The sequence below is a fragment of the Rhipicephalus microplus genome, chromosome 7 (assembly GCF_043290135.1).
Source record: "Rhipicephalus microplus isolate Deutch F79 chromosome 7, USDA_Rmic, whole genome shotgun sequence".
NCBI lineage: Eukaryota > Metazoa > Arthropoda > Arachnida > Ixodida > Ixodidae > Rhipicephalus > Rhipicephalus microplus.
The window spans coordinates 588,127-609,317 of NC_134706.1; positions in this window are offsets into that span (position 1 = coordinate 588,127).

Below are 21,191 nucleotides of genomic sequence, written 5' to 3' on the forward strand. Positions count from 1 at the left end.
TAAATATCGTGTTGCCACATGAATGGGACGACAATGACACGGTGCTGACATATATACTGAACGCGCGGAAGGAGCTAGGCAGCTCACACGCTTGAGAATCCGCCAGTCACAACGTTACAACGCAGGTCGCTACAATGCCCACCCGAGTGCAGTAACCTACGAAGCCGAGCAAGGAAAGAGGAAAAAAAAGACAGAAAAGAAAAAGGAAAGAAAAAGAAGAAAAAAGAGAAGAAGAGAAAAATAATATACGGTGGACTCCCCTCGGGTGCCCCCCTTCCACTCTTCCTTCAACTTCCCCCCTCCACTCTTCCCTCCACTTCCCCCTTCATCTCTCTCCCCCTTCTCCCCTTCACCTTTCTGATGTCAGCGGTCTGTGTATGTTTCCTTTCACTAACGCATTCCTCCAGATCAGACGGCGCCTCCTGGCACTGGCGGTTCGGTGTGGGGCAAAAAAGAGCTTTTTAGGAAGTCCTAAGCCTTTAACTACTCGGAGTCCCGTAAACAATTCGTCGTAGAAAGAGGGGTGCCGCGTATTGTGGCAGAGGCTGGTAAGCGGGCATTTTAGGAAGTTCTAAGCCTTTAACTACTCCGCGCCCTGTCAACATTTCGTCGTAAAAAGAGGGGTGCCCCGTATTGCGGTAGGCTGTGCAAGCGGGTGCAATGCGAATTCCTTGCCCGCTTCTGGATTACGCGTGTAGCGGGGGCCTCCCAGCTGTGCACAAGGTTGCTGTTGGGGATGTCATGCATGGCACAATTGATTGAGTAGTAAAATAAAACAGAAAACAGACGACAGCTGCACTTAAGAAGAGTAGTTACACTTGGAATTGTTTTGGGTTTAAGCGATTCTGCTCTGAGACGCTGACTTTGACACGAGCTCACAGAGACTGAAACTTATGCTCGAGAAACAAAAATACCCCCCCACATGTAATTAATGACGCTGTTCAAAAAGCGAGAAAACTAAAGCGTGAAGACTTACTTATGAAGCAACCACCTCGAGAAGACCCACAACGAACAAACCTCTGCTTGACCTACAGCACCAACTTCCCCAATGTAAACAAAATCCTTAAACGACATTAAAACATTCTGGAACAAAGTGAACGTCTGAAACGCACATTCCCATCCGCTCCAGGCGTCGTTTTCCGACGACCACGTAACCTCAAAGACACCCTTGTCCATTCCCAAATTAACACATCACCCCCCAATAATTCATGCCGCCCTTGTTTAAAGCCACGATGTCTTATATGTAAGGCGATGCGAGGAACAGACAAAGCAACCAGCACGCAATCCAAGTTTTCGATACCCATACGAGGAAACCTAACATGCGATTCCTCTAATGTGGTATACCTACTCGAATGCAACGTGTGTGGTATGCAGTACATCGGACAAACAGAAACACCATTTAGGATTCGCTTCAATAATCACAGAGCCCATGCGAAATCAGCCCCAAGTCTACCTCTATCAAAACATCTCAATCTTCCCGACCATGCATTCGATAAACTATCAGTAACGCTCTTAGAGACGGGATTTAAATCAAATCGAGAACGTGAACAACGAGAGTCATACCTTATCCACCGATAGAGGAATAAATGAGAATCTTGGTACACTTGCAGCAATTAAAGCATTAGAAAACAATAACGGCAACAATAAAAAAAATTGCCCGCAGCTTCCCTCGGGGGAACACTGAGGAGGATGCGGAGCATATAATTGGTTAACGGGGTGTTAAAGTGCGACTTACTTGGGTCGATGGCTAAATTGGTTAACGTGGTTGTGAAATGGGGTGTTAAATTGCGACTTACTTGGGTCGATGGCTAAATTGGTTAACGTGGTTGTAGGAGGGGGTGTTAAATAAGTGAACACGTACACACGTATGCGAAAGGGCGGCGCTGGTCAAAGGGACGTCGATCATTGTGTTTGTGGATTCGTTGGCATTCATTTCACGGCGACTTCGGACGTCGACGCGCCGTACAAACCAACGGACGAGCGGCAACTGAGCGAGCGAGCGCCGACCTTGAGTATATATACGGCGCGACGGCGCATGCGCTGTCAACTGCCGAATGTTCTCGAAGGAGAAGCGCGCGCGTGGCACAGATGGCGACGGCGCGACGGCGCATGCGCTGTCAGCTGTCGAATGTTCTCGAAGGAGAAGCGCGCGCGGCACAGATGGTGGGCGACGGCGCATGCGCGCGCGTCAGCTGTCGAATGTTTGAGAAGCGGCGCGGACGGCGCACTACAAGGCGCGAGTATAAGATGCTTCCGCATCTAATAGTAATTGAGTTCACGGCACTGCAGCTGCGAAGGGCGCTGGACAACCCAAAACAATTCCAAATGTAACTACTCTTCCTAAGTGCAGCTGTCGTCTGTTTTCTGTTATATTTTACTACCCAATCTATTGTGCCATGCATGACATGCCTAACAGCAACCCTGTGCACAGCCGGGAAGCCCCCACTACACGCGTAATCCAGAAGCGGGCAAGGAATTCGCATTGCACCCGCTTGCACAGCCTACCGCAATACGGGGCACCCCTCTTTTTACGACGAAATGTTGACAGGGCGCGGAGTAGTTAAAGGCTTAGAACTTCCTAAAATGCCCGCTTACGGCGGACATCATACTGTCACAATACCAGACTCTGTCACAATACGCGGCACCCCTCCTTCTATGACGAATTGTTTACGGGACTCCGAGTAGTTACAGGCTTAGGACTTCCTGAAAAGCTCTTTTTTGCCCCACATCGAACCGCCAGTGCCAGGAGGCGCCGTCTGATCGGGAGGAATGCGTTAGTGAAAGGAAACATACACAGACCGCTGAGATCAGAAAGGTGAAGGGGAGAAGGGGGAGAGAGATGAAGGGGGAAGTGGAGGGAAGAGTGGAGGGGGCAATGGAAGGAAGAGTGGAAGGGGGGCGCCCGAGGGGAGTCCACCGTATATTATTTTTCTCTTCTTCTCTTTTTTCTTCTTTTTCTTTCCTTTTGCTTTTTTCTTTTTTTGCTTTTTTCTTTTCTGTCTTTTTTTCCTCTTTCCTTGCCCTCTGATTTGAGATTGTATAAAGCTGAGCACCAACAAACTGTATCTTTAATCCTGATGAAGGCCAGACTCTAGGCTGAAACGTCGAAATAAACGACGTTGTGACCGCTCACGGAGGATCTACTGGACTATATGCAACGCTACGGCCACTCAACCACCATGCCTGCATATATATATATATATATATATCAAGACAAAAATGAAATCAGCATTGTCAGTAAAAAAAACATAGGTATCATAGCTATACCGAAGGAATACTGCGATAAACGGAGGCATTATTAACCATCGTTTAAACATACAAAGCTGTTTTGTAAGTATATATATATATATATATATATATATATTGCCACCTGCTTCTAGTAGTGGGTCGTATGCCAAGGTGAAGGCACACACCACGAAGAAGAAAAGAAGTGCGCGTGAACCCCCGCTCTAGAAGACAAGCCCAACCGGCGCGCTTGGTTAGAGCCCTGTTGCTCGGACATCAATAGACCTTGTCGACATCCCCTGGAGCGACGTGACAATTGGTGGAGGTGCTGGGTGGATCAATTGGCTGAAGTAATCCAGCCGGCTTGCTTGGTGGCGACTTTCGACGCTGGCATTCACGACAGCTTTTAACGTACTGCTTCACGCTTGCTGAAAGTCCGGGCCAGTAGTACGCCTCACTTACTCTGGCGAGCGTTCGCGAGTAACCTAGATGACCAGATGTGGGTTCATCATGGCACGCGGAGAGGACTTCGTCCCGCATGTCATTCGGAACGACGAGGAGGTAAGCGCGGCTCGTAGAACGGGCGTTTTTTTTATACAGGACATTACCTCGGAGGCAGAAAGACGCCATGACACGAAATAGATGGCGAGGTATAACGGCGCTATGACCCTCCAGATAGTCGATGAGCGGTCGAATCTCTTCATCCTCTCGCTGGCGTCTGCTCAAGTCAGATGAGCTAAGGGCGCCCAGGAAACCATCATCGTCGTCTTCTTCTTGATTGACTAAAGGTATGGGTGCACGCGACAGCGTATCAGCGTCTTCATGCTTCCGTCCAGACTTATATACGATGGTAACGTCAAATTCCTGTAGACGCAAGCTCCATCGGGCCAGTCGTCCAGAGGGATCACGAATGTTTACCAACCAGCAGAGGGCATGGTGGTCCGTCACCACTTTAAATGGACGACCATAGAGGTACGGGCGAAACTTCGTGATCGCCCACACTACTGCGAGACACTCTTTTTCTGTGGTCGTGTAATTCACCTCGGTACGGGACAGTGAGCGGCTGGCATAGGCAATGACTCGTTCTTTGCCGTGTTGATGCTGGACGAGCACTGCGCCGAGGCCGATGTTACTGGCGTCAGTGTGCACCTCTGTGTCAGTATCATCGTCAAAATGCGCAAGAACAGGGGCTGACTGCATCCGCTGTCGTAGCTCGGCAAAAGCAGCCTGTTGTTCGGTAGCCCATACAAACGGTGTGTCGTCGCGTGTAAGGCGAGTCAAGGGTTCCGCTATCTTCGAAAAGCCTCTAATAAATCGTCGATAGTAGGCGCACAAGCCCAGAAAGCGTCGAACAGCCTTTTTGTCTGTAGGATGCGGAAACGCGGCTACAGCGGCAAGTTTGTCGGGGTCGGGTCGAACTCCTTTCGCGTTGACTACATGGCCAAGGAATTTGAGCTCTTCATAACCAAAGTGACACTTCTGCGGTTTGAGTGTAAGATCTGCTGATTGAATAGCCTGTAGCACACTCCTGAGGCGATGAAGATGTTGCTGGAAGGTTTCAGAAAAAAACGACAACATCATCAAGGTATACGAGACAAGTTTGCCACTTCAGACCAGTAAGCACAGTATCCATCATTCGCTGGAAGGTTGCAGGCGCTGAGCACAAACCAAAAGGAAGGACACGAAATTCATACAGGCCATCAGGGGTAACAAAGGCCGTTTTCTCGCGATCTCGCTCGTCAACCTCGATCTGCCAGTACCCGCTTTTTAAATCCAAAGAGGAAAAATAGTGGGCGCGGCGTAATCTGTCTAACGAGTCGTCGATGCGTGGCAGCGGGTACACGTCCTTTTTAGTCACGCTGTTCAGCTTCCGGTAATCGACGCAAAAATGTAGCGTTCCGTCTTTCTTCTTGACTAGGACGACCGGAGAGGACCACGCACTGTTGGAAGGCTCGATGATGCCGTCGTCAAGCATTTCTCGAACTTGCGTACGAATGGCTTCTCGTTCCTTCGCTGACACACGGTAAGGCTGTTGGTGTACTGGGCGAGCGTCGTCGTAAGTGATGATTCTGTGCCTAGTGATCGAAGTCTGGCGCACCTTAGAGGAAGCAGCGAAGCATGACTTGAATTCAAGCAAGAGTTTTCGCAGTGCTGTCTGGTTCTCTGGTGTGAGGTTTACACCGTTTCGCCTTCTCTACGGCCGCGAAGTTCAGACGATGCTGGATGCGATGCTTCCTTATCAAGGCGCTGATCGATTAACAACTGACGCAGAAGAATTTGCAGAGCGTGCCGAGGAAACTCGCCAGCTCGCCCGGCTACACATTGGTCAGCAGCAACAGGTCGATGCACGACGTTACAATAAGCGTCACAATGACGTATCTTACAGTCCGGGAGACCAAGTTTGGGTTTGGACCCCTGTTCGGCGCCGTGGCCTCTCCGAAAAGTTGCTCAGCAGATACTTCGGTCCGTATAAAGTAATACGCCGCGTGAGCGACGTAAACTACGAAGTGGTTCCGGACGCTACGTCGTCACGATGGGCACAACGAAAACAACCGACCTCTGACATAGTTCACGTGGTGCGCATGAAGCCCTATTTTGCGCGTTTCTAAAAGACCACTTTTCCTGTGTTTTCTTTTATTTGTGCTCCGACGATTGCCTCATCATTGGTGAACTTATCGCGTCTAACATTTGATTATTGGTGCCCTTTTTCATTGTTTAACCTACTTTGTTTTGGTTTTTTTTTCAATAACTTTACAGCATCGGGACGATGCTCTTTCTTTTTTTTTGTTGAGGAGGAATATTGCCACCTGCTTCTAGTAGTGGGTCGTATGCCAAGGTGAAGGCACACACCACGAAGAAGAAAAGAAGTGCGCGTGAACCCCCGCTCTAGAAGACAAGCCCAACCGGCGCGCTTGGTTAGAGCCCTGTTGCTCGGACATCAATAGACCTTGTCGACATCCCCTGGAGCGACGTGACAATATATATATATATATATATATATATATATATATATATATATATATATATATATACATACTTACAAAACAGTTCTGTATGTTTAAACGATGGTTAATAATGCCTCCGTTTATCGCAGTATTCCTTCGGTATAGCTATGATACCTATGTTTTTTTACTGACAATGCTGATTTCATTTTTGTCTTGATTTCGTAATTTTCATCCGACAACAATGCACAGAGATTTACATTATGGTTTTATAACCTTGGGACCCTTTTCTGTATATCGTTAACAATGTAACCAGATTGAGTCAGATTGAGTCATATCGATTCACTTCGAAAGGAGCACACTGCTCAATCAAAGAGAACAACAGTGACAGTTGTGGATTTACGCTTGCTTACAGTGAAAGCTGTTATAAGATCACTTTTTGCGTCACGCGTAGTCGCATGATGTCCGCCGTCGCCACCACCGCCTGTGTCCGCAACTACATCGGGCGAATTTAGAAAAAAACCTTGCACCACAGACACAGTGGGGCTTGAAACCGGGTCCGCTGGGTGCCAGCCCAATATCCTACCACTTAGTTACGCCGGTGCTTGTAAACTTGACTTAAGCAGGCTAGGTCACCAATGGCTTAGTGAGGCTCGAACCCGGGTCCACTGGGTGCCAGCCTAGTATTCTACCACTGAGCTACACTGGTGCTCGTGACTTGCTGTCAAATTTGCCTAAAGCAGGCTTGATGTCGGGAAAGCAATCGCGTTATTGCGACTTATAAAGCGTTTCACAACAGCGAAAGAACAACCAGTCGTCGCACAATGCGAATAGCGTAATGAGTGGGCCGTCCAATGCTCCAACCCAATACAAAAGCTTGTTCTTGTTTCCTTATCAACTGTGGGGTATACCCACTTCAGCCATAATTCCTCATCGTCATCAGCCACTGCATGCATAATTGGCACAAAATTCCTAGCAAGTGTTTAGCAGATACCACGCTTCTCAGAAGAATGACGAAAAATTGCATAGCGAATGCCGGCCTACTACCAAAAATTTATTAATAATGCCTTAGTGGGTATCAAGCAAGCGTGCTTGTTTGGTACCCACTAGGACACAAGGCTCTGAAAGGCCGTTCTTCTAGCTTTCGCTGCGACTGTGCTGCGCCTACCACGCAGGCCTGGCGTTTTTTTTTTTCTGAATACGTAGGACCAACCAATCAATCAATCAGTTTATTATCATGTCATACAAAGATGTTACAGGGAGTAAAATATACAGACGAGGGTCCCGAAGTACACGACTGCAACGGGACCCTCGGTGATGATTACAAATAATAAAAGCACAAGCAGCTGTTAGAATTGTATAAGCAAAAATATACAAATCAGAATGAAAACAAAAAGGCAAGAAATCAAAAAACAAATAATACAGCATAAAACAACACAAAGAAGATAGATCAACTATTTAACAGGTACTCTTTTAATGAGTTTTTAAATGAAATTAAAGAAACTTTGCATTTTAGCAAAGTGGGAAAATTATTCCATATGGTGATGGTACAGAAGAAAGAAGATGATTTACAATAGTTAGTACGTAACTTAGGAAGTAAAAAGTTATTATTAGCCGCAAACCTGGTTGTGTTAGTATTAACTAACATCTTAGGATTAATGAAATTAGAAGAAAGTTTATATATTATTTGTTTATGCAGAAACATAATTAGACTAAACCTGAATAGATAGCTAACAGTTAAGATTTTATTGCATTGAAGAAGGGGAGCAGCGCTTCTGTCGCGAGAACAGTTAAAAATAGCGCGAATAGCTCGATTTTGCAGATGTTGTACGAATAAAAGATGACACTGGTAAGTATTCCCCCATGATGCGATGCCATAAGTGATATGAGAATGAATGAATGCGAAGTAAAGTGAAAGGAGTGCTTTATGAGAAAAATAGTAGCGAGCTTTGAGTAATGCGCGAAGGCCGAATGCTGCCGTTTTTCTAATGTGAGCAATATGTAGAGCGAAGTCAAGGTTAGCGTCGCAATTAGCCACTCAGCTAATGGAACGTGTGAATGCCTCTCTCTATCACAGTACAGTGAATCGTGTTCAAATATTACGCTCCACCTCTCCTATTTCTTATCGCAGATATCCAGAGCCCAACGTTTCAGCAACAACGCAGGTAAGTAAACCTCAACCCTTGTTGCATATAACCGTTTTTTACAAACGCGGGACATATCAATCCGGCTTATTACAACAAATATGTAGATGAATCATAATACTACGCCTGCATGCTGTCTTTATTATGTCATAAAAGTGCATAGAATACGTCTTTTCGTGTTTTCATTTACAACACACCTTGTTCATAACTGTAAACCGAGCTTTTTTGCTGCGCTGCGGACCCTACACTAACGACGGTGAGCCAGTTTGTAGAATCAGCTTTAACAAAAGGGATTTTATTGCTCTATATGATTGAATATGTAAACTCTGTTCCAGTGATATAAGTATGCGTAAAATGCAAATATCCGCAAGTACAGTTCTCCCTGTCTTCAGTGAATTTTCGCGTTATGTTGTGTTAGTATTTTTGCCATGTTAGTGTTGTCGATATCAACGTGCTCGTGCCACGGCCGGGGAAGATCGAGCGGCCATGCTCGGGCAAAACAGGACACATCGCCTTTGACTGCACGGCGTCAATAGAACGGCATGCAACATATTTCGTGATTATTCTAGCTCAGCAAGCTAACAACTCGCATTACCTGTCCGACTTCGTTAGTTCTACCGAATTCACCATAACTGTAGTATAAAATATAAAGCACCAGCGAACCGCCAAAGTGAGGACGACTGAACGATGGCATGGGCTGGCTGCATGGGCATCCCCCAAACGACAGTTAGGACGGATGCCGCATGGCGACGCCACCACCTGTCAAAGTTGTGAATCGAAAACTGTGAGTGAGTTAGGATAGTAGCCATGAAGCTTTTTCATTGAAGGAGAGGCGAGGCCAGGGGTTTTGTGGTTTAAGCATACTTTAAGCATGTTGCTACATGCGTTTGCATGTGCGCGGTGTTATAAGCTATAGAAATGCAACATTCAAAGTTTCAGAGGCTTGAACCACCTTAAAGCCCCCCCCCCCCACCCCCCGACTGATACAATGGCTTGAGACGGTTCTTTTAAGATAATTGAAGGAAAAGATGTACCGTCGTAACCCGGGCTGAGGATACTTACGTACTCCCCGCCCCTGAAGTGCATATTGCCACGAAGTCATAATGTAGACGGAATGAACAGTCAGCGTCTTCAAGGGGAAACTATTTATTTGGCTGAACTTGTGGCCGAGAAAGCAATGCATGCTGCACACTGATATCGGCTCACAGAGCGTCGGCCCAAGGCATGGGTCGCCATTTATACATCATCATCATGATCATCATCATCGTCGTCGTGACTACGCCCACTGCAGGACAAAAACCTATCCCATGATACGCAAATCAACCCGGTCTAGTGCTTTCCGTTGCCACGTTATACCCGCAAACTTTTAGGGGCGAAGCTCCTTATGGCGTGGCTTGTGCGTCCCTCGTAGTACGTAACCACCAGTGGCACATACCCGAAATAGGTATAACATTTGACCTCCAAAGTGGTGCCGGTGAGAGATTTCTTCTGTGCGTTGTTTAACAATAAAAAATTGTGCTCAATGTACATGCCAATGGCTGCTAATGGGGAATAAGAGACAGGAGCATTCGGCTTTTGGTCAACGCACACGCTGCGATCCCCATTAGCAGCCATTGGCATGTACATTGAGCACTATCGGACAAGAAAGGGTTGCTACATTATACTAGCTGGGTGCAACCTCCTTAGTTTTAGAAAGGTTTAGCGAGCGTTGACCCGCAGGGCCATGAATACAATGAACTAGTATATACCAAGAATGAATTCAAGGTGGTTAAAGGGGGGAAGCAAATACAAAGCGCGAGCCGTAAAAATTAAAAGCTGAATCCTCCTGTCTCTCATTTCACATTAGCAGCCACTGGCATATACATTGAGCACCTCTGACAGGGAAAGGTTGCTACGTTATATTCGCTGGGCGTATAACCTCCTTGGTTTTAGAAAGGTTTAGCGAGCATCGGGCCGCAGTGCCATGAATACAGTGAACTAATATATACCATGAACTCAAGGTGGTTGAAGGTGGGAAGTAGACCAGAAGCGCAAGCCGTAAGAAAGTGTGCGTGTGCCACCTCTCGTTTAGTCCTTGGAATGTCCACTGAATGGCGGTGTTTCTATATGGGGAATATATGATAAAAAGATGCGAGATGGTGGGACTTGTAGTGTTGAATAGATGGATGAACGGACACACAGACAAATGCATGGATGGACGCATGAACGGACGCAGGGGCGGATGCATGAACGAACGCAGGGACGGGCGCACGAACAGACGCATGGACGGTCACACAGACGGACGCATAGACGGACGAATGCTTCGCCCCACTCTCCATCATTCACTCCGTGGATATGCTGCCATTTTTTTTAATCTCACTGACCCACCTACTTTCTGTCTCCCCTTCGTGCGTTCGCCTTTTCCAGGAATCTAGTCAGTTACATTTAATGGCCACCAGTTTTCCTGTCTACATGCTACGTGTGCGCACCAATGTCCATTACGTTTTCTTGGTTTCAACTATGATATCCTTAGCCACGGTTTGTTCCCTGACTCACTCTGCTCCCTTCGTGCCTCTTAAGATTACACTTATCATTTTCATTTCCATCACTCGCTGCGTCGCGCTGAATTTAAGCTAAACGTCTTCGTAAGCCTCCATGTTTCTGCTCCATAGGTATAAGTAATGGCAAGACGCAGCTGTTATATGCCTTCACTTGAGGGTTAGTGGCAGATTACCATTCATGATTTGAGAGTGCTTGCCGAATGTAATCCACCCCATCCTTATTCTCCTAGTTATTTCCCTCTCATGGTTTGGCTCCAAGGTTACTATCTGTCCTAAGTACACATACTTCTTTACAACTTCCCGCGTCTCTCCACCTATCACAAAGGGATGTATTCTGCCAAGACTGTTGCGCATTACTTTAGTTCTGTGCATATTAATTTTCAGACCTACTTTTTTGCTTTCCCTGTCCAGTTCAGTAATTATGAACTGTAATTCCTCCCCTGAGTTACTCATTAAGGCACTGTCATCAATGAATCACTGGTTACTAAGACACTCTCTATTAACCCTTATTCCTAACGTTTCTTAATCTAGCGTCCTGAAAACGTCCTGTAAACACGCGTTGAATAGCATTGGAGAGAACGTGTCTCCCTGTCTTAGAACTTTTTTTAGTGGAATTTTGTCGCTTTCTTTATTAAGAATGGTGGTGGCTGTAGATATACTGTAGATTTCTTCCAGTATGTTCATGTAGGATTCTTCAATGCCTCGATTCCGTAGTGCCTGCATTACTGCTGATGTTTTGACTGAGTCGAACACCTTCTCGTTATCTATGAAGGCTATGTATTGGGGTTGGTTGTATTCCACGCATTTCTCTATTACTTGATTGATATGATGAATATGGTCTATTGTGGAGTAGCTTGTACAAAATTCCGCTTGGTCTTCTGGTTTATTCAACTGTAATGTCGGCTTAATTCTATTTGTTAGTATTTTCGGATTTATACATGAGGAAATGAACATTCGAGCGTTAGCTGGTCCTCACGTTTGATCGAGAATAAACTCAGCCATTCGCGTTCCATTGTTCAAGCCTCACAGATGATTGAAAATTATCTATAATGCTCTCAAACATTTTGGCACCGATTGCGTAAGGCAGTATCTACGCATGCTATAGGCCGGCACCCGTGTGCTCAGATTTGGGTGCACGTTAAAGAACCCTAGGTGGTCGAAATTTCCGGAGCCCCCACTACGGCGTCTCTCATAATCATATGGTTGTTTTGGGACGTTAATCCCTACAAATTAATCAATAAATAGGCTGGCAACATAAAGCACAGAGAGGAGCGCGTGTGACAGTAAATATTTGCTCCCTTAAAAACACACTCATGAACATACATAAAATGCGGTCGTATCTCCCCCCCCCCCAAAAAAAAATATCTTAAACTTTACCTGCTAGAGTTGAACGCGATAGCGATATCCTGTCCTTAGTGCGTACTTCAACCACTTAGCGTATATTTTTTTATTGTATGGTGTTGTTTGAAAAGGCTGAATTGCGGAATAATACAATATAAAATACTGAAGATCCTTAGACTACACCTTTAAGAGTTGAACGCGATAGCGATTATGTCCCTAGTGCGTACTGAGTCCAAAACGACTTGTGTCAGAGAAGCTTTTGAATACGGCTAATTCTGTGCAACGGGTAGCATGCTCTATTTTTGCATGCGAAAGTTTTTCGAATTTGCTATGCACGCACTACGTGGTCTTATGGTAAAGGGTGCAGCAACATGTGTGCTTTTTGTAGCGGGGGGCCAGCTTCAAACCACGAAATCATTGTGATAATGCTATGTCATGTGATTGCAGTGTACGCTTGTACCACACATTACAAGGGTAATATTTAATGTTGTGTGGTGAAGCATGTATACAGGATTCATGTGTTTGTAAAACGTGAATGTTACTTTCACGGCATTTTCAAGTAAAGGAAATTATTTTCTTTTTATTTCCAAGCGGACACGTGGCTGCTTGGAAATACAGTTTGCGTGGCAAGCAGGTAGATCACCTGGTTGCCAGGCAAATAACTCGGTTTCGATCCTCACTCTGACCCCGAGTTTTTAGGGGCGAAGATCCCTTAGTCTAGCCTTGTCCTGCATCAGGCGTAACCGACACTACTTCCCGAAGAAAATAATAGATGGCGCTGTCTCATCACCATTTCTCGTCTCACCAACTAGATGACATTGGTCCAATAAAAGTGTGTGAAATAGGAAGGACAGACGGACGCATGCACGGACTGATGAACGGAAGCACGGACGGACACACGCACGCATGGATGCACGGGCGGCCGGACACACGAACGGACGGATGGAGGTGCAGACCGACGGACGGACGCTTCGCCCTATTCATCATCATTCACTCCGTGGATGTGTTGTGATTTTTAATATTTACTTTATTTGCATTTTCCTCAATTTTTCGGTAACACAGAAGCTGATTTTTAGATCAAAACCAACGATGCCGACGTCATAATTAGTGCCGAACGAGCTTTTAACGCTATCACGTTAAAACCACTTCGGTAGGGTACTTATAGACGTATTATTCATAAAAAAGAATTCTTCATGCTTATATGGATGGCAAGTACGTAATAAAAAAAGAAATTTAATATAATGGATCACCTAGTGGTTTAAAATCCTCAGGACCTTTTAGGAAAGTTCTTGAGGGACTGATAGCATAACCAGTCAACCAGCCTCCTCCCGCCAGCATCGGTTATCATCACCAGGTCGTCCGCGTCTCACTTCTCCTCTTCCACTGGGAAACTAGACGCCACGACCGATGGAGGTGAGGTCGCCGGACATTTTTCACTGCGTACAGATGTGCCTCCGCCAGTTTCCATGCTACACAATAGGCTTAGTGTTCTTATAGATGGTGTCCCCACGTCCGCGTTAGTCGACACGGGAGCAACTGTTTCCGTCATGAGCAGCAATTTTAAGACTCATGTTGGCAAGAAAGCGATGTTCCCTTGGGGAAGCCAGACAACGTTCTGTGCAGAGAGTGGAGAACCGTTGCGCCCAGTGGGAGTTTGTACTGTACCTGCTACTTTCGGCGCTTAAGTGTTTAAGGCAGATTTTGCAATTCGTAATTCTACTCATGACGTTATCCTGGGGATAGACTTCCTGAAAGAATGTGGAACCACTGAGGATTGCGCAGCCGGTGAAGTTTTACAGTCTGGTTTATGTGAAGAGCCCAGGTGACGCCAACAGACTATCGCAGTCGTCGATGACATAGTTTTGCCAGCCCAGTCATTAGTTGAAGTGCCTGTTGATGTTTGTGGTATCACAGCAGATAACGTTGACGTTATAGTTCAACCAATCCGGCTGAGCTGTGCGAAGAAGGATGCGGTTGTATCGCATTGCGTGATTTTTGCAAGTAGTGGCAATGCCTTTGTATGTGTAGTCAACTCCTCTTTCGAGCCGATTGTACTGCCTGGTGGAATGAGGCTGACTGTGTTTGAATTCGACGTCAAGAGCAACGTTAACATTGCAGTCTTAGCAACGACAGGAAAAAGGAAAATGAGTCTGATGTGGCTTTGTGGCTTGTCCTAGTGATGACATACTCATGGATATGGTGAATAAGTCGCTATCCCCAGAGGAGACAAGCGTTAGTTCGGATCCTCTCCAACCATGCATCCGTTTTTGATTTCGCAGCCGCAGAATTTGTGCACCACCTTCCCGCACTGGCCATGCAATTGATACTGGTTCCGCCCATCCCATTCGTCAGAGACCATACAGAGTATCTCCGTCGGAGCGTAAATTTATTGCTGAGCAGCTGGAAGAAATGTTGTCTAAGAAAGTTATACAAGAGTCACCTAGCCCCTAGGGAGCACCAGTTATATTTGTAAAGAAGAAGGATGGGTCTTAGAGATTTTGTGTAGATTACCAGCGGCTCAACTCAGTTACAAAAAAGACGTATATCCGCTTCCCCTCATCGACGACGTTATCGATTGTTTGCACTCTGCTTCGTACTTTTCTTCCGTAGACTTAAAATCTGGGTATTGGCAATTCCTCATGCACTCTGCCGATAAAAAAACGGCTTTTATAACTCCAGATGGTTTATTTCAATTCCACATCATGCCATTTGGTCTGCGTAACGCTCCAACCACGTTTGAGCGATTTATGGACACAGTTCTCGGTGGCTTAATATGGAAAGTATGTCTTTGCTATCTTGATGACGTTGTAATCTTTGGCCGCACGTTTGAAAAACACAATCGTCGACTTGGTGTCGTTCCCACGTGCCTTGAGAAAGCAGCACTTGTCTTGAATTCCAAACAGTGCCGCTTTGATTGATATGTGGGGTTTAACGTCCCAAAACCACTATATGATTATGAGAGACGCCGTAGTGGAGGGCTCCGGAAATTTAGACCACCTGGGGTTCTTTAACGTGCATTCAAATCTGAGCACACGGGCCTACAACATTTCCGCCTCCATCGGAAATGCAGCCGCCGCAGCCGGGATTCGAACCCGCGCCCTGCGGGTCAGCAGCCGAGTACCTTAGCCACTAGACCACCGCGGCGGGGCAAAACAGTGCCGCTTTGGTGACCGTGAAACTCCAGTTCTTGGTCATCTCGTAGGCAAACATGGCGTTCGGCCTGATCCCCACAAAATCACTGCGGTCAGCACTTCCCCTCAACCACGCTCGCTACGAGAACTCCGAAGCTTCCTGGGCCTGTGTTCGTATTTCCGGCGTTTTTTTCCTTGCTTCGCTGATGTTGCTGTGAATCTTACTCATATGCTCAACAATGACGTACCCTTCAAGTGGACGAAAGAGTGCGAGTCATCGTTTTCTCAGCTAAAGCTTCTACTCACTTCTGGGCCTATTCTTCGTCACTTCGACGCATCAGCCCCAACTGAGTGGCACAGTGACACCAGCGGAATCGGTATCGGCGCAGTATTAGTTCAGCGTCACGGCACCGCCGAACATGTCAATGCCTACGCGAGCCGATCTTTGAGTAAAGCTGAGCGCAATCACACTGTTACGGAGCGAGAATGTCTGGTAGCTGTCTTCACCGTGCACAAGTTTCACCCGTACATCTATAGCCGCCGGTTTTTCATCGTCACAGACCAGCACTCATTTTGATGGCTCACTGGTCTGCGAGATCCAACCGGTAGTCTTGCACGATAGGCGTTCCGTTTGCAAGAATATGACTTTGATGTTTTCTTCAACAGTGGCCGCCGTCAAGCGGACGCTGAGTGCCCATCGCGACTTCCCTTTTCCACGACTGAATGCGACACCGACAATTTAGACGGCTGTCTGGCCGCTCTTGACTCACGGTTTCCAGATTTGGAAGCGTTCCGTACAGAACAGCATCAAGACCGTAGTCTGGCTCCTTTCTTTTTTTTTCATCTGCCGTCGATAAGCCGCATCAGAGCCCTTTCGTTAATCAGCATGGCATTCTTTGCAAGCAAAATTTTCCTGCAAAAGGGGCTCGCATACTTTTGGTTATCCCCGAATTTTCGCGACCTAACGTGCTGCAAGCTATGCGCGACGATCCAACATCTGGGCATATGGGGTTTGCCAAGACCTATCACCGCACACTGATACGTTTCTACTGTCCCCGCATGCGTCAGACTACAGCTAAATACGTGACCAGCTGTGAGCATTGTCAACGGTACAAGAGTCCAACAAGTGCACCGCCAGGATTTCTTCATCCCATTCCGCCTCCATGTTTTTCCTTTGATGTGGTCGGTATCGACTTAATGTGCTCTTTTCAACGGTCTATCCCTGAGAACCGCTTGATTACAGTCTGTGTAGACCACCTTACTCGCTATGCTAAATCCGCAGCGATCTCTGCCGCAACAGCCGACCACGTTTGTGACTTCCTGTTACGAAGCATCATTCTCCGGTATGGGCCCCCTCGTGCCATCATCAGCGACCGTCGCCGGCAGTTTGTAGTCGATGTCGTGGAAGAATTGATTCGCCGGCCTGCTTCCTAGTTTCGTCACGCCACTTCATACCATCCACAGACCAATGGTTCGACTGAGCGTGTCAACAGGACGCTCATTAACATGCTCGCTATGTACGTTGATTCCAAGCATAAAAACTGGGACGAAGTTTTGCCGTTTATGACCTACACCTACTACACTGCGCTACAAGAGACCACCGGCTTTAGCTCGTTTTACCTTCTCTACATCCGTGAGCCACGTACTGCCCTCGACACAGTTCTCCCGTTTTCAGAGCAAGAAAACTCATCCCTTGCAGAGACACTCTGTCGCGCAGAGGAGGCACGGTGCACCGCGCGTCTCCGGACTTTCGCAGCCCAGGACTATTCAAAGGCTCGCTGCGATAAGCGACATTGACATGTGTCGTACAGCGAAGGTGATATAGTGTGGCTGTGGACTCCATACCGCAAGAGTGGCTTGTATCAAAAGTTTCTGGCCCGCTATACAGGTCCCTTCGTCGTTTTGTCGCGCCTCAGTGACGTTACCTACGTGGTATCACGCCTCACATCTTCTGGTCATCGCTCCAGGAAAACTGACGTCGTACTTGTCGCCCGGTTCAAGTCATACCACGCGCGATACTAACTCGCCCAGTGGGCATTGTCTGCAACGGGGGAAATGATACGGGACTTTCGTTGAAGTGGGGTAAAGGAAAAAGAAGTGAATGCGCTCTGTGCGAGGCCTGACTTCTGCATCATCCGAATTCGCAGTGCATCCGGTAAGCTCATTTATTCCGGCACACCTCGCATGCTCGAAAGGATTAGTCCGCGGTGTAGACACAAGCCTGACACCTGCATATGTGCTCGATTTGTTTTCGGTGGCGGGTGTAATTTCAGTGTACAGGTGCACCCGTACAATTGACAACATAAAATCACCAACGGAATCGGGGATAGTGACCTTTTTAGGAACAGTCCGACCTTCCGAAATTAAGACATGGCCACTGATCTATAAGGTAGAGCCACTTTCCCCCAAACCCCTGCAGTGTTTGAAATGTTGGCGATATGCACATAGCGTCAGAGGGTGCCGATCAGTTCTTAGATGCCGTCTGTGTGGTGAAAATCATGACAGCCGCGAGTGCAGCTCTGAGAAATAGAGGTGCTGCTTATGTAATGGGGCGCACCCTGCAGACTCCGCAAGAAAGGGAGCTTGCCATATTGGATATTGTAGAACGCAAGAGGTGCTCTCGGAGAGAAGCCGTTGCAGAAATGCAGGAGAGATCCAAAGGATATGCCAGTGTTGCAGCACGTAATACCACCGCCATGGATGCATCTCTCGCAACATCTATCGCAGAGGCCGTAGAGAAGGCTATGGAAAAGGCAATGGAACGCCTCGCAAACAACCTTTTTGAAAGCTTGGCACAATTGGTTTCCAATCAACTATCTCAATTCTAGGTGTAGCATCTACGAACGATTGGGCTCCTCAGACATCATTGGTATCGCAGCGTACGGAAATAGAAAGTGCGACAACACGTCAGCGAGCGGTTTCTCCTGAGGCAGGGACTTCCAAAACAACGGAAGACGGTGATCTTACGGACGATTCGGAAGCATGTGCAGATATGGATATGGACTCTCATAAGGCTCTGAAGCGAACCCGATCTCCCCAATCAAAAAACTCTTCGCATAATTCGAAATCTAAAAAGTATCTATCCAAAAAAGAATTCTTTGAGAACATGTCTAAGAAAGACTTTTTGCGAAAGGACATTTTGGACCAAGCAGTTTCTGCGACGGTTCTGTCGTCAAAATAGGTTCACTAACCATATTACAGTGGAATTGCAGATCTATATTTTCCGCAGCCACAGACCTATCGTACCTTTCTTCACAACTTTCCCCGGATATTATATCACTGCAAGAAACCTGGCTTTCAACCAGCCAGAAGTTTCACCTAAAAAATTATCGGCTATTTCGATTGGACCGACCTAGCAGAGGTGGTGGGCTTGCTGTCTTGATAGCAACTAAGTTTAGTCACAAAACTACGATCTCTTATCGTTGTGTGACTCCAGATTGTGAAATTTTGATAGTAGACATAATATTACCAGACGCTTCTCCCTTGTCGTTTGTAAATGCGTATTTCCTAGCCGGGGTGCAAGACACACGAAGTCTAGACGGTATGTTCTCTGCCTGCAGAAAGGATATATTAATCACTGGAGACTTCAATTCACATCATGTGGCCTGGGGTTTTAAAACAGATTTAAGCGGAAAACGATTGTGGGAATGGGCTATTGACAAGAATTTATCTTGTTTAAATTCGCAATCTGCTACTTTTGTCCGAGGTCTCTCTAAATCTGTAATTGACTTGACATTTTCAAGCTCATCTCTAATTATATGTTCGTGGCAAACTTTAGACTGTGCTACTATACTAACAGTGACCACTTGCCTATTAGTTTTGTACTGACTTTTCCAAGAATACATGTTGCCGAAAAGGCCCGCTCATTCCTCAACTATAGAAAATTAGAAAAAGACTTGAGGGCTACTTTTGATCACCGCAAGGACATACAGGGTGACATTAGGGCTATGAGTCTGTGTGCAGTGTTAAAAAGATCAGTAAAAGACGCAACGTTTAAATTAGACTCGGCCACAAGAGGTTCTTTTAGTCCATGGTGGACTGAAGAGTGCACGAGGAGCTATAGAAAACAGAAAGCTGCATAGAAACAACTGCTGGTCAACCAATGTCCAAAAAATTGGTGTGATTATAAATTCGCAGCAGCAGACTTCAAACGCACAGTAAGTACAGCAAAAGATGGTTATAATATGAAACGACATGAGTATCTTTCTAGGGCTAAAAACAAAAAAGCGCTCTTCAGATTTTTAAGATCTCAAAAGATGTTACCACCCGCTGAAAATATTGACTCTTCTGTTCTTTCCCCCCGTGAGCTCTCTGATTTAGTAGAAAATATTGCGAAAGGGCTCCAAGATAGAGTTATGTCAACTCTACCACTGCACATTGTGAACCCAATGGCAGGCGAGGATTTCGAGGAGGTTACTTTAGATGAGCTGGCAGAGATAATAAGGCACTTATCTCCTTCGGCACCTGGACCAGTCGGGGTAACAAATTCAATGATAAAAGTAATATTCGAGATTTGTCCAACTGAAGTACTTAATCTGGTGAATTTTTCTTTGACAAAAGCTTGGATACCTGCGGAATGGAAGCTGTCTAAAGTGATTCCACTTCTTAAAAAGCAGGAAAAAGGATTCGCCTTGGACAATGTAAGGCCGATATCAATCACGTCAAATCTGGTTAAGCTAATTGAAAGAGTTTTGAATGCCCGGGTAATGAAATATATTAATAATAACGCAATATTAAACCCCAGTCAAATTAGTTTTAGATCCGGTTGCTCAATATGGTGTGCGCATGTTGACTTAGAGAGCCAAATACAACTGGCTCGGCGTCGGCGCCAATACTGTGCTTTAGTTACTTTAGATTTGGCTAAAGCCTACGATAGGGTTGAGCATTCAATTTTATTAAAACAGATGGAATATCACCACTTTCCCAACTGCGTGGGTGTCGGAGTTTTTAAGAGGGAGAGAATATTACTGCTTTAAAGATGGGTACTCATCGAATAGATATAAGCAGACACGTGGCGTACCAGAGGGGGCTGTCCTGTCGCCAGTTTTATTTAACATTTTCTTAAGCTCCATTCCATCTACTAAGGATATTCAGTTATATGTGTACGTGGACGATATTGCTTTCTTCGCAAGTAATACCGACCTTCAATCATTATACCAGAGTCTACAAAATTATCTCAATATGATAGAAAGATGGCTTAAAAATATTCATATGACCTTGAACGTAAAGAAATGTGTGCTCCTTGCATTCTCTTTTCTGCAGCCTATCAACATCTCGTTAATGTGCAGTAATGAGCTCATTCCGCAGGCGAATTCCTTTAAATATTTGGGCATCATATATAATGACACATTAAATTGGAGAAGTCACATTGATTATGTGTACTCCAAGGCCACACGGGCCATGGGGTGGCTACGGAAGCTTGCAAACCGTGAAGCGGGTTTAAGAAGATATGTGCTAATAATGATATATAAACTTTATGTGCGGCCCATCATGGAATTCGGATGCGTATTATTTTCTGGCAGCGCAGCCTATAAAATGAGACCCCTAGTACAGCTGGAAAGAGAAGCGTTGCGTTTGTGTCTGGGTCTACCAAAGTTTAGTGCAAATAACGTGTTGTATATGGAAGCTCGCCTACCTTCTCTGCTAAATAGGTTTAAAATTCTTACTGTGCAAGCATTCTTAAAGATATACAGTTCACACCAAAGACTCTCATTTTACGCTTTCTTTCAAGAACCGACTTTATTTTTCGAAACCCATTGGTCGCGACTACACACCCCGCAAATAGTATTTGCACAAGCGCTACTAAAGCAACTGAATGTAAAAATTAGACATATTGGTCCAATACACAACCTAAAGTCAATGCTTAGC